This window comes from Danio rerio, chromosome 8 (assembly GCF_052040795.2).
Source record: "Danio rerio strain M-AB ecotype USA chromosome 8, GRCz13ab, whole genome shotgun sequence".
NCBI lineage: Eukaryota > Metazoa > Chordata > Actinopteri > Cypriniformes > Danionidae > Danio > Danio rerio.
In genome coordinates, this window is record NC_141028.1 from 44122981 (window position 1) to 44138332 (window position 15352).

Sequence of the window (15352 nt, forward strand, 5' to 3'; positions counted from 1 at the left end):
TATTACATTCTGAATTGGACGTTGAAAATGAGCTTATCTCAGCCAGCAGAGAGGTCAAATCACAGTAATGCAAACTCAGTCAGAGACATAGATTTTCACTTGCAACTTGCTTTAACATGTTTAACAGTGCATGAAATGTTGTCTAAAACAAAAAAGAATGATCCATTTTATGGCTGGATCTGTTTTTATCACTTTCTGAATTGGACGTTGAAAATGAGCTTATCTCAGCCAGCAGAGAGGTCAAATCACAGTAATGCAAACTCAGTCAGAGACATAGATTTTCACTTGCAACTTGCTTTAACATGTTTAACAGTGCATGAAATGTTGTCTAAAACAAAAAAGAATGATGCATTTTATAGCTGGATCAGGTTTTATTACATTCTGAATTGGACGTTGAAAATGAGCTTATCTCAGCCAGCAGAGAGGTCAAATCACAGTAATGCAAACTCAGTCAGAGACATAGATTTTCACTTGCAACTTGCTTTAACATGTTTAACAGTGCATGAAATGTTGTCTAAAACAAAAAAGAATGATGCATTTTAAGGCTGGATCTGGTTTTATTACATTCTGAATTGGACGTTGAAAATGAGCTTATCTCAGCCAGCAGAGAGGTCAAATCACAGTAATGCAAACTCAGTCAGAGACATAGATTTTCACTTGCAACTTGCTTTAACATGTTTAACAGTGCATGAAATGTTGTCTAAAACAAAAAAGAATGATGCATTTTATGGCTGGATCTGGTTTTATTACATTCTGAATTGGACGTTGAAAATGAGCTTATCTCAGCCAGCAGAGAGGTCAAATCACAGTAATGCAAACTCAGTCAGAGACATAGATTTTCACTTGCAACTTGCTTTAACATGTTTAACAGTGCATGAAATGTTGTCTAAAACAAAAAAGATTGATGCATTTTATAGCTGGATCAGGTTTTATTATATTCTGAATTGGACGTTGAAAATGAGCTTATCTCAGCCAGCAGAGAGGTCAAATCACAGTAATGCAAACTCAGTCAGAGACATAGATTTTCACTTGCAACTTGCTTTAACATGTTTAACAGTGCATGAAATGTTGTCTAAAACAAAAAAGAATGATGCATTTTATGGCTGGATCTGGTTTTATTACATTCTGAATTGGACGTTGAAAATGAGCTTATCTCAGCCAGCAGAGAGGTCAAATCACAGTAATGCAAACTCAGTCAGAGACATAGATTTTCACTTGCAACTTGCTTTAACATGTTTAACAGTGCATGAAATGTTGTCTAAAACAAAAAAGAATGATGCATTTTATGGCTGGATCTGTTTTTATCACTTTCTGAATTGGACGTTGAAAATGAGCTTATCTCAGCCAGCAGAGAGGTCAAATCACAGTAATGCAAACTCAGTCAGAGACATAGATTTTCACTTGCAACTTGCTTTAACATGTTTAACAGTGCATGAAATGTTGTCTAAAACAAAAAAGAATGATGCATTTTATGGCTGGATCTGGTTTTATTACATTCTGAATTGGACGTTGAAAATGAGCTTATCTCAGCCAGCAGAGAGGTCAAATCACAGTAATGCAAACTCAGTCAGAGACATAGATTTTCACTTGCAACTTGCTTTAACATGTTTAACAGTGCATGAAATGTTGTCTAAAACAAAAAAGAATGATGCATTTTATGGCTGGATCAGGTTTTATTATATTCTGAATTGGACGTTGAAAATGAGCTTATCTCAGCCAGCAGAGAGGTCAAATCACAGTAATGCAAACTCAGTCAGAGACATAGATTTTCACTTGCAACTTGCTTTAACATGTTTAACAGTGCATGAAATGTTGTCTAAAACAAAAAAGAATGATGCATTTTATGGCTGGATCTGGTTTTATTACATTCTGAATTGGACGTTGAAAATGAGCTTATCTCAGCCAGCAGAGAGGTCAAATCACAGTAATACAAACTCAGTCAGAGACATAGATTTTCACTTGCAACTTGCTTTAACATGTTTAACAGTGCATGAAATGTTGTCTAAAACAAAAAAGAATGATGCATTTTATAGCTGGATCAGGTTTTATTATATTCTGAATTGGACGTTAAAAATGAGCTTATCTCAGCCAGCAGAGAGGTCAAATCACAGTAATGCAAACTCAGTCAGAGACATAGATTTTCACTTGCAACTTGCTTTAACATGTTTAACAGTGCATGAAATGTTGTCTAAAACAAAAAAGAATGATGCATTTTATAGCTGGATCTGGTTTTATTACATTCTGAATTGGACGTTGAAAATGAGCTTATCTCAGCCAGCAGAGAGGTCAAATCACAGTAATGCAAACTCAGTCAGAGACATAGATTTTCACTTGCAACTTGCTTTAACATGTTTAACAGTGCATGAAATGTTGTCTAAAACAAAAAAGAATGATCCATTTTATGGCTGGATCTGTTTTTATCACTTTCTGAATTGGACGTTGAAAATGAGCTTATCTCAGCCAGCAGAGAGGTCAAATCACAGTAATGCAAACTCAGTCAGAGACATAGATTTTCACTTGCAACTTGCTTTAACATGTTTAACAGTGCATGAAATGTTGTCTAAAACAAAAAAGAATGATGCATTTTATAGCTGGATCAGGTTTTATTACATTCTGAATTGGACGTTGAAAATGAGCTTATCTCAGCCAGCAGAGAGGTCAAATCACAGTAATGCAAACTCAGTCAGAGACATAGATTTTCACTTGCAACTTGCTTTAACATGTTTAACAGTGCATGAAATGTTGTCTAAAACAAAAAAGAATGATGCATTTTATGGCTGGATCTGGTTTTATTACATTCTGAATTGGACGTTGAAAATGAGCTTATCTCAGCCAGCAGAGAGGTCAAATCACAGTAATGCAAACTCAGTCAGAGACATAGATTTTCACTTGCAACTTGCTTTAACATGTTTAACAGTGCATGAAATGTTGTCTAAAACAAAAAAGAATGATGCATTTTATGGCTGGATCTGGTTTTATTACATTCTGAATTGGACGTTGAAAATGAGCTTATCTCAGCCAGCAGAGAGGTCAAATCACAGTAATGCAAACTCAGTCAGAGACATAGATTTTCACTTGCAACTTGCTTTAACATGTTTAACAGTGCATGAAATGTTGTCTAAAACAAAAAAGAATGATGCATTTTATGGCTGGATCTGGTTTTATCACTTTCTGAATTGGACGTTAAAAATGAGCTTATCTCAGCCAGCAGAGAGGTCAAATCACAGTAATGCAAACTCAGTCAGAGACATAGATTTTCACTTGCAACTTGCTTTAACATGTTTAACAGTGCATGAAATGTTGTCTAAAACAAAAAAGAATGATGCATTTTATAGCTGGATCTGGTTTTATTACATTCTGAATTGGACGTTGAAAATGAGCTTATCTCAGCCAGCAGAGAGGTCAAATCACAGTAATGCAAACTCAGTCAGAGACATAGATTTTCACTTGCAACTTGCTTTAACATGTTTAACAGTGCATGAAATGTTGTCTAAAACAAAAAAGAATGATCCATTTTATGGCTGGATCTGTTTTTATCACTTTCTGAATTGGACGTTGAAAATGAGCTTATCTCAGCCAGCAGAGAGGTCAAATCACAGTAATGCAAACTCAGTCAGAGACATAGATTTTCACTTGCAACTTGCTTTAACATGTTTAACAGTGCATGAAATGTTGTCTAAAACAAAAAAGAATGATGCATTTTATAGCTGGATCAGGTTTTATTACATTCTGAATTGGACGTTGAAAATGAGCTTATCTCAGCCAGCAGAGAGGTCAAATCACAGTAATGCAAACTCAGTCAGAGACATAGATTTTCACTTGCAACTTGCTTTAACATGTTTAACAGTGCATGAAATGTTGTCTAAAACAAAAAAGAATGATGCATTTTAAGGCTGGATCTGGTTTTATTACATTCTGAATTGGACGTTGAAAATGAGCTTATCTCAGCCAGCAGAGAGGTCAAATCACAGTAATGCAAACTCAGTCAGAGACATAGATTTTCACTTGCAACTTGCTTTAACATGTTTAACAGTGCATGAAATGTTGTCTAAAACAAAAAAGAATGATGCATTTTATGGCTGGATCTGGTTTTATTACATTCTGAATTGGACGTTGAAAATGAGCTTATCTCAGCCAGCAGAGAGGTCAAATCACAGTAATGCAAACTCAGTCAGAGACATAGACTTTCACTTGCAACTTGCTTTAACATGTTTAACAGTGCATGAAATGTTGTCTAAAACAAAAAAGAATGATGCATTTTATGGCTGGATCTGGTTTTATTACATTCTGAATTGGACGTTGAAAATGAGCTTATCTCAGCCAGCAGAGAGGTCAAATCACAGTAATGCAAACTCAGTCAGAGACATAGATTTTCACTTGCAACTTGCTTTAACATGTTTAACAGTGCATGAAATGTTGTCTAAAACAAAAAAGATTGATGCATTTTATAGCTGGATCAGGTTTTATTATATTCTGAATTGGACGTTGAAAATGAGCTTATCTCAGCCAGCAGAGAGGTCAAATCACAGTAATGCAAACTCAGTCAGAGACATAGATTTTCACTTGCAACTTGCTTTAACATGTTTAACAGTGCATGAAATGTTGTCTAAAACAAAAAAGAATGATGCATTTTATGGCTGGATCAGGTTTTATTACATTCTGAATTGGACGTTGAAAATGAGCTTATCTCAGCCAGCAGAGAGGTCAAATCACAGTAATGCAAACTCAGTCAGAGACATAGACTTTCACTTGCAACTTGCTTTAACATGTTTAACAGTGCATGAAATGTTGTCTAAAACAAAAAAGAATGATGCATTTTATGGCTGGATCTGGTTTTATTACATTCTGAATTGGACGTTGAAAATGAGCTTATCTCAGCCAGCAGAGAGGTCAAATCACAGTAATGCAAACTCAGTCAGAGACATAGATTTTCACTTGCAACTTGCTTTAACATGTTTAACAGTGCATGAAATGTTGTCTAAAACAAAAAAGATTGATGCATTTTATAGCTGGATAAGGTTTTATTATATTCTGAATTGGACGTTGAAAATGAGCTTATCTCAGCCAGCAGAGAGGTCAAATCACAGTAATGCAAACTCAGTCAGAGACATAGATTTTCACTTGCAACTTGCTTTAACATGTTTAACAGTGCATGAAATGTTGTCTAAAACAAAAAAGAATGATGCATTTTATGGCTGGATCTGGTTTTATTACATTCTGAATTGGACGTTGAAAATGAGCTTATCTCAGCCAGCAGAGAGGTCAAATCACAGTAATGCAAACTCAGTCAGAGACATAGATTTTCACTTGCAACTTGCTTTAACATGTTTAACAGTGCATGAAATGTTGTCTAAAACAAAAAAGAATGATGCATTTTATGGCTGGATCTGTTTTTATCACTTTCTGAATTGGACGTTGAAAATGAGCTTATCTCAGCCAGCAGAGAGGTCAAATCACAGTAATGCAAACTCAGTCAGAGACATAGATTTTCACTTGCAACTTGCTTTAACATGTTTAACAGTGCATGAAATGTTGTCTAAAACAAAAAAGAATGATGCATTTTATGGCTGGATCTGGTTTTATTACATTCTGAATTGGACGTTGAAAATGAGCTTATCTCAGCCAGCAGAGAGGTCAAATCACAGTAATGCAAACTCAGTCAGAGACATAGATTTTCACTTGCAACTTGCTTTAACATGTTTAACAGTGTATGAAATGTTGTCTAAAACAAAAAAGAATGATGCATTTTATGGCTGGATCTGTTTTTATCACTTTCTGAATTGGACGTTGAAAATGAGCTTATCTCAGCCAGCAGAGAGGTCAAATCACAGTAATGCAAACTCAGTCAGAGACATAGATTTTTACTTGCAACTTGCTTTAACATGTTTAACAGTGCATGAAATGTTGTCTAAAACAAAAAAAGAATGATGCATTTTATGGCTGGATCTGTTTTTATCACTTTCTGAATTGGACGTTGAAAATGAGCTTATCTCAGCCAGCAGATAGGTCAAATCACAGTAATGCAAACTCAGTCAGAGACATAGATTTTCACCTGCAACTTGCTTTAACATGTTTAACAGTGCTTGAAATGTTGTCTAAAACAAAAAAGAATGATGCATTTTATAGCTGGATCAGGTTTTATTACATTCTGAATTGGACGTTGAAAATGAGCTTATCTCAGCCAGCAGAGAGGTCAAATCACAGTAATGCAAACTCAGTCAGAGACATAGATTTTCACCTGCAACTTGCTTTAACATGTTTAACAGTGCATGAAATGTTGTCTAAAACAAAAAAGAATGATGCATTTTATGGCTGGATCTGTTTTTATCACTTTCTGAATTGGACGTTGAAAATGAGCTTATCTCAGCCAGCAGAGAGGTCAAATCACAGTAATGCAAACTCAGTCAGAGACATAGATTTTCACTTGCAACTTGCTTTAACATGTTTAACAGTGCATGAAATGTTGTCTAAAACAAAAATGAATGATGCATTTTATGGCTGGATCTGGTTTTATTACATTCTGAATTGGACGTTGAAAATGAGCTTATCTCAGCCAGCAGAGAGGTCAAATCACAGTAATGCAAACTCACTCAGAGACATAGATTTTCACTTGCAACTTGCTTTAACATGTTTAACAGTGCATGAAATGTTGTCTAAAACAAAAAAGAATGATGCATTTTATAGCTGGATCTGGTTTTATTACATTCTGAATTGGACGTTGAAAATGAGCTTATCTCAGCCAGCAGAGAGGTCAAATCACAGTAATGCAAACTCAGTCAGAGACATAGATTTTCACTTGCAACTTGCTTTAACATGTTTAACAGTGCATGAAATGTTGTCTAAAACAAAAAAGAATGATGCATTTTATGGCTGGATCTGTTTTTATCACTTTCTGAATTGGACGTTGAAAATGAGCTTATCTCAGCCAGCAGAGAGGTCAAATCACAGTAATGCAAACTCAGTCAGAGACATAGATTTTCACTTGCAACTTGCTTTAACATGTTTAACAGTGCATGAAATGTTGTCTAAAACAAAAAAGAATGATGCATTTTATAGCTGGATCAGGTTTTATTACATTCTGAATTGGACGTTGAAAATGAGCTTATCTCAGCCAGCAGGGAGGTCAAATCATAGTAATGCAAACTCAGTCAGAGACATAGATTTTCACTTACAACTTGCTTTAACATGTTTAACAGTGCATGAAATGTTGTCTAAAACAAAAAAGAATGATGCATTTTATGGCTGGATCTGTTTTTATCACTTTCTGAATTGGACGTTGAAAATGAGCTTATCTCAGCCAGCAGAGAGGTCAAATCACAGTAATGCAAACTCAGTCAGAGACATAGATTTTCACTTGCAACTTGCTTTAACATGTTTAACAGTGCATGAAATGTTGTCTAAAACAAAAAAGAATGATGCATTTTAAGCTGGATCAGGTTTTATTACATTCTGAATTGGACGTTGAAAATGAGCTTATCTCAGCCAGCAGAGAGGTCAAATCACAGTAATGCAAACTCAGTCAGAGACATAGATTTTCACTTGCAACTTGCTTTAACATGTTTAACAGTGCATGAAATGTTGTCTAAAACAAAAAAGAATGATCCATTTTATGGCTGGATCTGTTTTTATCACTTTCTGAATTGGACGTTGAAAATGAGCTTATCTCAGCCAGCAGAGAGGTCAAATCACAGTAATGCAAACTCAGTCAGAGACATAGATTTTCACTTGCAACTTGCTTTAACATGTTTAACAGTGCATGAAATGTTGTCTAAAACAAAAAAGAATGATGCATTTTATAGCTGGATCAGGTTTTATTACATTCTGAATTGGACGTTGAAAATGAGCTTATCTCAGCCAGCAGAGAGGTCAAATCACAGTAATGCAAACTCAGTCAGAGACATAGATTTTCACTTGCAACTTGCTTTAACATGTTTAACAGTGCATGAAATGTTGTCTAAAACAAAAAAGAATGATGCATTTTAAGCTGGATCAGGTTTTATTACATTCTGAATTGGACGTTGAAAATGAGCTTATCTCAGCCAGCAGAGAGGTCAAATCACAGTAATGCAAACTCAGTCAGAGACATAGATTTTCACTTGCAACTTGCTTTAACATGTTTAACAGTGCATGAAATGTTGTCTAAAACAAAAAAGAATGATGCATTTTATGGCTGGATCTGGTTTTATAACATTCTGAATTGGACGTTGAAAATGAGCTTATCTCAGCCAGCAGAGAGGTCAAATCACAGTAATGCAAACTCAGTCAGAGACATAGATTTTCACTTGCAACTTGCTTTAACATGTTTAACAGTGCATGAAATGTTGTCTAAAACAAAAAAGAATGATGCATTTTAAGCTGGATCAGGTTTTATTACATTCTGAATTGGACGTTGAAAATGAGCTTATCTCAGCCAGCAGAGAGGTCAAATCACAGTAATGCAAACTCAGTCAGAGACATAGATTTTCACTTGCAACTTGCTTTAACATGTTTAACAGTGCATGAAATGTTGTCTAAAACAAAAAAGAATGATGCATTTTATGGCTGGATCTGGTTTTATTACATTCTGAATTGGACGTTGAAAATGAGCTTATCTCAGCCAGCAGAGAGGTCAAATCACAGTAATGCAAACTCAGTCAGAGACATAGATTTTCACTTGCAACTTGCTTTAACATGTTTAACAGTGCATGAAATGTTGTCTAAAACAAAAAAGATTGATGCATTTTATAGCTGGATCAGGTTTTATTATATTCTGAATTGGACGTTGAAAATGAGCTTATCTCAGCCAGCAGAGAGGTCAAATCACAGTAATGCAAACTCAGTCAGAGACATAGATTTTCACTTGCAACTTGCTTTAACATGTTTAACAGTGCATGAAATGTTGTCTAAAACAAAAAAGAATGATGCATTTTATGGCTGGATCTGGTTTTATTACATTCTGTATTGGACGTTGAAAATGAGCTTATCTCAGCCAGCAGAGAGGTCAAATCACAGTAATGCAAACTCAGTCAGAGACATAGATTTTCACTTGCAACTTGCTTTAACATGTTTAACAGTGCATGAAATGTTGTCTAAAACAAAAAAGAATGATGCATTTTATGGCTGGATCTGTTTTTATCACTTTCTGAATTGGACGTTGAAAATGAGCTTATCTCAGCCAGCAGAGAGGTCAAATCACAATAATGCAAACTCAGTCAGAGACATAGATTTTCACTTGCAACTTGCTTTAACATGTTTAACAGTGCATGAAATGTTGTCTAAAACAAAAAAGAATGATGCATTTTATGGCTGGATCTGGTTTTATTACATTCTGAATTGGACGTTGAAAATGAGCTTATCTCAGCCAGCAGAGAGGTCAAATCACAGTAATGCAAACTCAGTCAGAGACATAGATTTTCACTTGCAACTTGCTTTAACATGTTTAACAGTGCATGAAATGTTGTCTAAAACAAAAAAGAATGATGCATTTTATGGCTGGATCTGTTTTTATCACTTTCTGAATTGGACGTTGAAAATGAGCTTATCTCAGCCAGCAGAGAGGTCAAATCACAGTAATGCAAACTCAGTCAGAGACATAGATTTTTACTTGCAACTTGCTTTAACATGTTTAACAGTGCATGAAATGTTGTCTAAAACAAAAAAGAATGATGCATTTTATGGCTGGATCTGTTTTTATATTTTTCTGAATTGGACGTTGAAAATGAGCTTATCTCAGCCAGCAGATAGGTCAAATCACAGTAATGCAAACTCAGTCAGAGACATAGATTTTCACCTGCAACTTGCTTTAACATGTTTAACAGTGCATGAAATGTTGTCTAAAACAAAAAAGAATGATGCATTTTATAGCTGGATCAGGTTTTATTACATTCTGAATTGGACGTTGAAAATGAGCTTATCTCAGCCAGCAGAGAGGTCAAATCACAGTAATGCAAACTCAGTCAGAGACATAGATTTTCACCTGCAACTTGCTTTAACATGTTTAACAGTGCATGAAATGTTGTCTAAAACAAAAAAGAATGATGCATTTTATGGCTGGATCTGTTTTTATCACTTTCTGAATTGGACGTTGAAAATGAGCTTATCTCAGCCAGCAGAGAGGTCAAATCACAGTAATGCAAACTCAGTCAGAGACATAGATTTTCACTTGCAACTTGCTTTAACATGTTTAACAGTGCATGAAATGTTGTCTAAAACAAAAAAGAATGATGCATTTTAAGCTGGATCAGGTTTTATTACATTCTGAATTGGACGTTGAAAATGAGCTTATCTCAGCCAGCAGAGAGGTCAAATCACAGTAATGCAAACTCAGTTAGAGACATAGATTTTCACTTGCAACTTGCTTTAACATGTTTAACAGTGCATGAAATGTTGTCTAAAACAAAAAAGAATGATGCATTTTATAGCTGGATCAGGTTTTATTACATTCTGAATTGGACGTTGAAAATGAGCTTATCTCAGCCAGCAGAGAGGTCAAATCACAGTAATGCAAACTCAGTCAGAGACATAGATTTTCACTTGCAACTTGCTTTAACATGTTTAACAGTGCATGAAATGTTGTCTAAAACAAAAAAGAATGATGCATTTTATAGCTGGATCAGGTTTTATTACATTCTGAATTGGACGTTGAAAATGAGCTTATCTCAGCCAGCAGAGAGGTCAAATCACAGTAATGCAAACTCAGTCAGAGACATAGATTTTCACTTGCAACTTGCTTTAACATGTTTAACAGTGCATGAAATGTTGTCTAAAACAAAAAAGATTGATCCATTTTATGGCTGGATCTGTTTTTATCACTTTCTGAATTGGACGTTGAAAATGAGCTTATCTCAGCCAGCAGAGAGGTCAAATCACAGTAATGCAAACTCAGTCAGAGACATAGATTTTCACTTGCAACTTGCTTTAACATGTTTAACAGTGCATGAAATGTTGTCTTAAACAAAAAAGAATGATGCATTTTATAGCTGGATCAGGTTTTATTACATTCTGAATTGGATGTTGAAAATGAGCTTATCTCAGCCAGCAGAGAGGTCAAATCATAGTAATGCAAACTCAGTCAGAGACATAGATTTTCACTTGCAACTTGCTTTAACATGTTTAACAGTGCATGAAATGTTGTCTAAAACAAAAAAGAATGATGCATTTTATGGCTGGATCTGGTTTTATTACATTCTGACTTGGACGTTGAAAATGAGCTTATCTCAGCCAGCAGAGAGGTCAAATCACAGTAATGCAAACTCAGTCAGAGACATAGATTTTCACTTGCAACTTGCTTTAACATGTTTAACAGTGCATGAAATGTTGTCTAAAACAAAAAAGAATGATGCATTTTATGGCTGGATCAGGTTTTATTACATTCTGAATTGGACGTTGAAAATGAGCTTATCTCAGCCAGCAGAGAGGTCAAATCACAGTAATGCAAACTCAGTCAGAGACATAGATTTTCACTTGCAACTTGCTTTAACATGTTTAACAGTGCATGAAATGTTGTCTAAAACAAAAAAGAATGATGCATTTTATGGCTGGATCTGGTTTTATTACATTCTGAATTGGACGTTGAAAATGAGCTTATCTCAGCCAGCAGAGAGGTCAAATCACAGTAATGCAAACTCAGTCAGAGACATAGATTTTCACTTGCAACTTGCTTTAACATGTTGAACAGTGCATGAAATGTTGTCTAAAACAAAAAAGATTGATGCATTTTATAGCTGGATCAGGTTTTATTATATTCTGAATTGGACGTTGAAAATGAGCTTATCTCAGCCAGCAGAGAGGTCAAATCACAGTAATGCAAACTCAGTCAGAGACATAGATTTTCACTTGCAACTTGCTTTAACATGTTTAACAGTGCATGAAATGTTGTCTAAAACAAAAAAGAATGATGCATTTTATGGCTGGATCTGGTTTTATTACATTCTGTATTGGACGTTGAAAATGAGCTTATCTCAGCCAGCAGAGAGGTCAAATCACAGTAATGCAAACTCAGTCAGAGACATAGATTTTCACTTGCAACTTGCTTTAACATGTTTAACAGTGCATGAAATGTTGTCTAAAACAAAAAAGAATGATGCATTTTATGGCTGGATCTGTTTTTATCACTTTCTGAATTGGACGTTGAAAATGAGCTTATCTCAGCCAGCAGAGAGGTCAAATCACAGTAATGCAAACTCAGTCAGAGACATAGATTTTCACTTGCAACTTGCTTTAACATGTTTAACAGTGCATGAAATGTTGTCTAAAACAAAAAAGAATGATGCATTTTATAGCTGGATCAGGTTTTATTACATTCTGAATTGGACGTTGAAAATGAGCTTATCTCAGCCAGCAGAGAGGTCAAATCATAGTAATGCAAACTCAGTCAGAGACATAGATTTTCACTTACAACTTGCTTTAACATGTTTAACAGTGCATGAAATGTTGTCTAAAACAAAAAAGAATGATGCATTTTATGGCTGGATCTGTTTTTATCACTTTCTGAATTGGACGTTGAAAATGAGCTTATCTCAGCCAGCAGAGAGGTCAAATCACAGTAATGCAAACTCAGTCAGAGACATAGATTTTCACTTGCAACTTGCTTTAACATGTTTAACAGTGCATGAAATGTTGTCTAAAACAAAAAAGAATGATGCATTTTATGGCTGGATCTGGTTTTATTACATTCTGAATTGGACGTTGAAAATGAGCTTATCTCAGCCAGCAGAGAGGTCAAATCACAGTAATGCAAACTCAGTCAGAGACATAGATTTTCACTTGCAACTTGCTTTAACATGTTTAACAGTGCATGAAATGTTGTCTAAAACAAAAAAGAATGATGCATTTTAAGCTGGATCAGGTTTTATTACATTCTGAATTGGACGTTGAAAATGAGCTTATCTCAGCCAGCAGAGAGGTCAAATCACAGTAATGCAAACTCAGTCAGAGACATAGATTTTCACTTGCAACTTGCTTTAACATGTTTAACAGTGCATGAAATGTTGTCTAAAACAAAAAAGAATGATCCATTTTATGGCTGGATCTGTTTTTATCACTTTCTGAATTGGACGTTGAAAATGAGCTTATCTCAGCCAGCAGAGAGGTCAAATCACAGTAATGCAAACTCAGTCAGAGACATAGATTTTCACTTGCAACTTGCTTTAACATGTTTAACAGTGCATGAAATGTTGTCTAAAACAAAAAAGAATGATGCATTTTATAGCTGGATCAGGTTTTATTACATTCTGAATTGGACGTTGAAAATGAGCTTATCTCAGCCAGCAGAGAGGTCAAATCACAGTAATGCAAACTCAGTCAGAGACATAGATTTTCACTTGCAACTTGCTTTAACATGTTTAACAGTGCATGAAATGTTGTCTAAAACAAAAAAGAATGATGCATTTTAAGCTGGATCAGGTTTTATTACATTCTGAATTGGACGTTGAAAATGAGCTTATCTCAGCCAGCAGAGAGGTCAAATCACAGTAATGCAAACTCAGTCAGAGACATAGATTTTCACTTGCAACTTGCTTTAACATGTTTAACAGTGCATGAAATGTTGTCTAAAACAAAAAAGAATAATCCATTTTATGGCTGGATCTGTTTTTATCACTTTCTGAATTGGACGTTGAAATTGAGCTTATCTCAGCCAGCAGAGAGGTCAAATCACAGTAATGCAAACTCAGTCAGAGACATAGATTTTCACTTGCAACTTGCTTTAACATGTTTAACAGTGCATGAAATGTTGTCTAAAACAAAAAAGAATGATGCATTTTATGGCTGGATCAGGTTTTATTACATTCTGAATTGGACGTTGAAAATGAGCTTATCTCAGCCAGCAGAGAGGTCAAATCACAGTAATGCAAACTCAGTCAGAGACATAGATTTTCACTTGCAACTTGCTTTAACATGTTTAACAGTGCATGAAATGTTGTCTAAAACAAAAAAGAATGATGCATTTTATGGCTGGATCTGGTTTTATTACATTCTGAATTGGACGTTGAAAATGAGCTTATCTCAGCCAGCAGAGAGGTCAAATCACAGTAATGCAAACTCAGTCAGAGACATAGATTTTCACTTGCAACTTGCTTTAACATGTTTAACAGTGCATGAAATGTTGTCTAAAACAAAAAAGAATGATGCATTTTATGGCTGGATCTGGTTTTATTACATTCTGAATTGGACGTTGAAAATGAGCTTATCTCAGCCAGCAGAGAGGTCAAATCACAGTAATGCAAACTCAGTCAGAGACATAGATTTTCACTTGCAACTTGCTTTAACATGTTTAACAGTGCATGAAATGTTGTCTAAAACAAAAAAGAATGATGCATTTTAAGCTGGATCAGGTTTTATTACATTCTGAATTGGACGTTGAAAATGAGCTTATCTCAGCCAGCAGAGAGGTCAAATCACAGTAATGCAAACTCAGTCAGAGACATAGATTTTCACTTGCAACTTGCTTTAACATGTTTAACAGTGCATGAAATGTTGTCTAAAACAAAAAAGAATGATGCATTTTATGGCTGGATCTGGTTTTATTACATTCTGAATTGGACGTTGAAAATGAGCTTATCTCAGCCAGCAGAGAGGTCAAATCACAGTAATGCAAACTCAGTCAGAGACATAGATTTTCACTTGCAACTTGCTTTAACATGTTTAACAGTGCATGAAATGTTGTCTAAAACAAAAAAGATTGATGCATTTTATAGCTGGATCAGGTTTTATTATATTCTGAATTGGACGTTGAAAATGAGCTTATCTCAGCCAGCAGAGAGGTCAAATCACAGTAATGCAAACTCAGTCAGAGACATAGATTTTCACTTGCAACTTGCTTTAACATGTTTAACAGTGCATGAAATGTTGTCTAAAACAAAAAAGAATGATGCATTTTATGGCTGGATCTGGTTTTATTACATTCTGTATTGGACGTTGAAAATGAGCTTATCTCAGCCAGCAGAGAGGTCAAATCACAGTAATGCAAACTCAGTCAGAGACATAGATTTTCACTTGCAACTTGCTTTAACATGTTTAACAGTGCATGAAATGTTGTCTAAAACAAAAAAGAATGATGCATTTTATGGCTGGATCTGTTTTTATCACTTTCTGAATTGGACGTTGAAAATGAGCTTATCTCAGCCAGCAGAGAGGTCAAATCACAGTAATGCAAACTCAGTCAGAGACATAGATTTTCACTTGCAACTTGCTTTAACATGTTTAACAGTGCATGAAATGTTGTCTAAAACAAAAAAGAATGATGCATTTTATGGCTGGATCTGGTTTTATTACATTCTGTATTGGACGTTGAAAATGAGCTTATCTCAGCCAGCAGAGAGGTCAAATCACAGTAATGCAAACTCAGTCAGAGACATAGATTTTCACTTGCAAC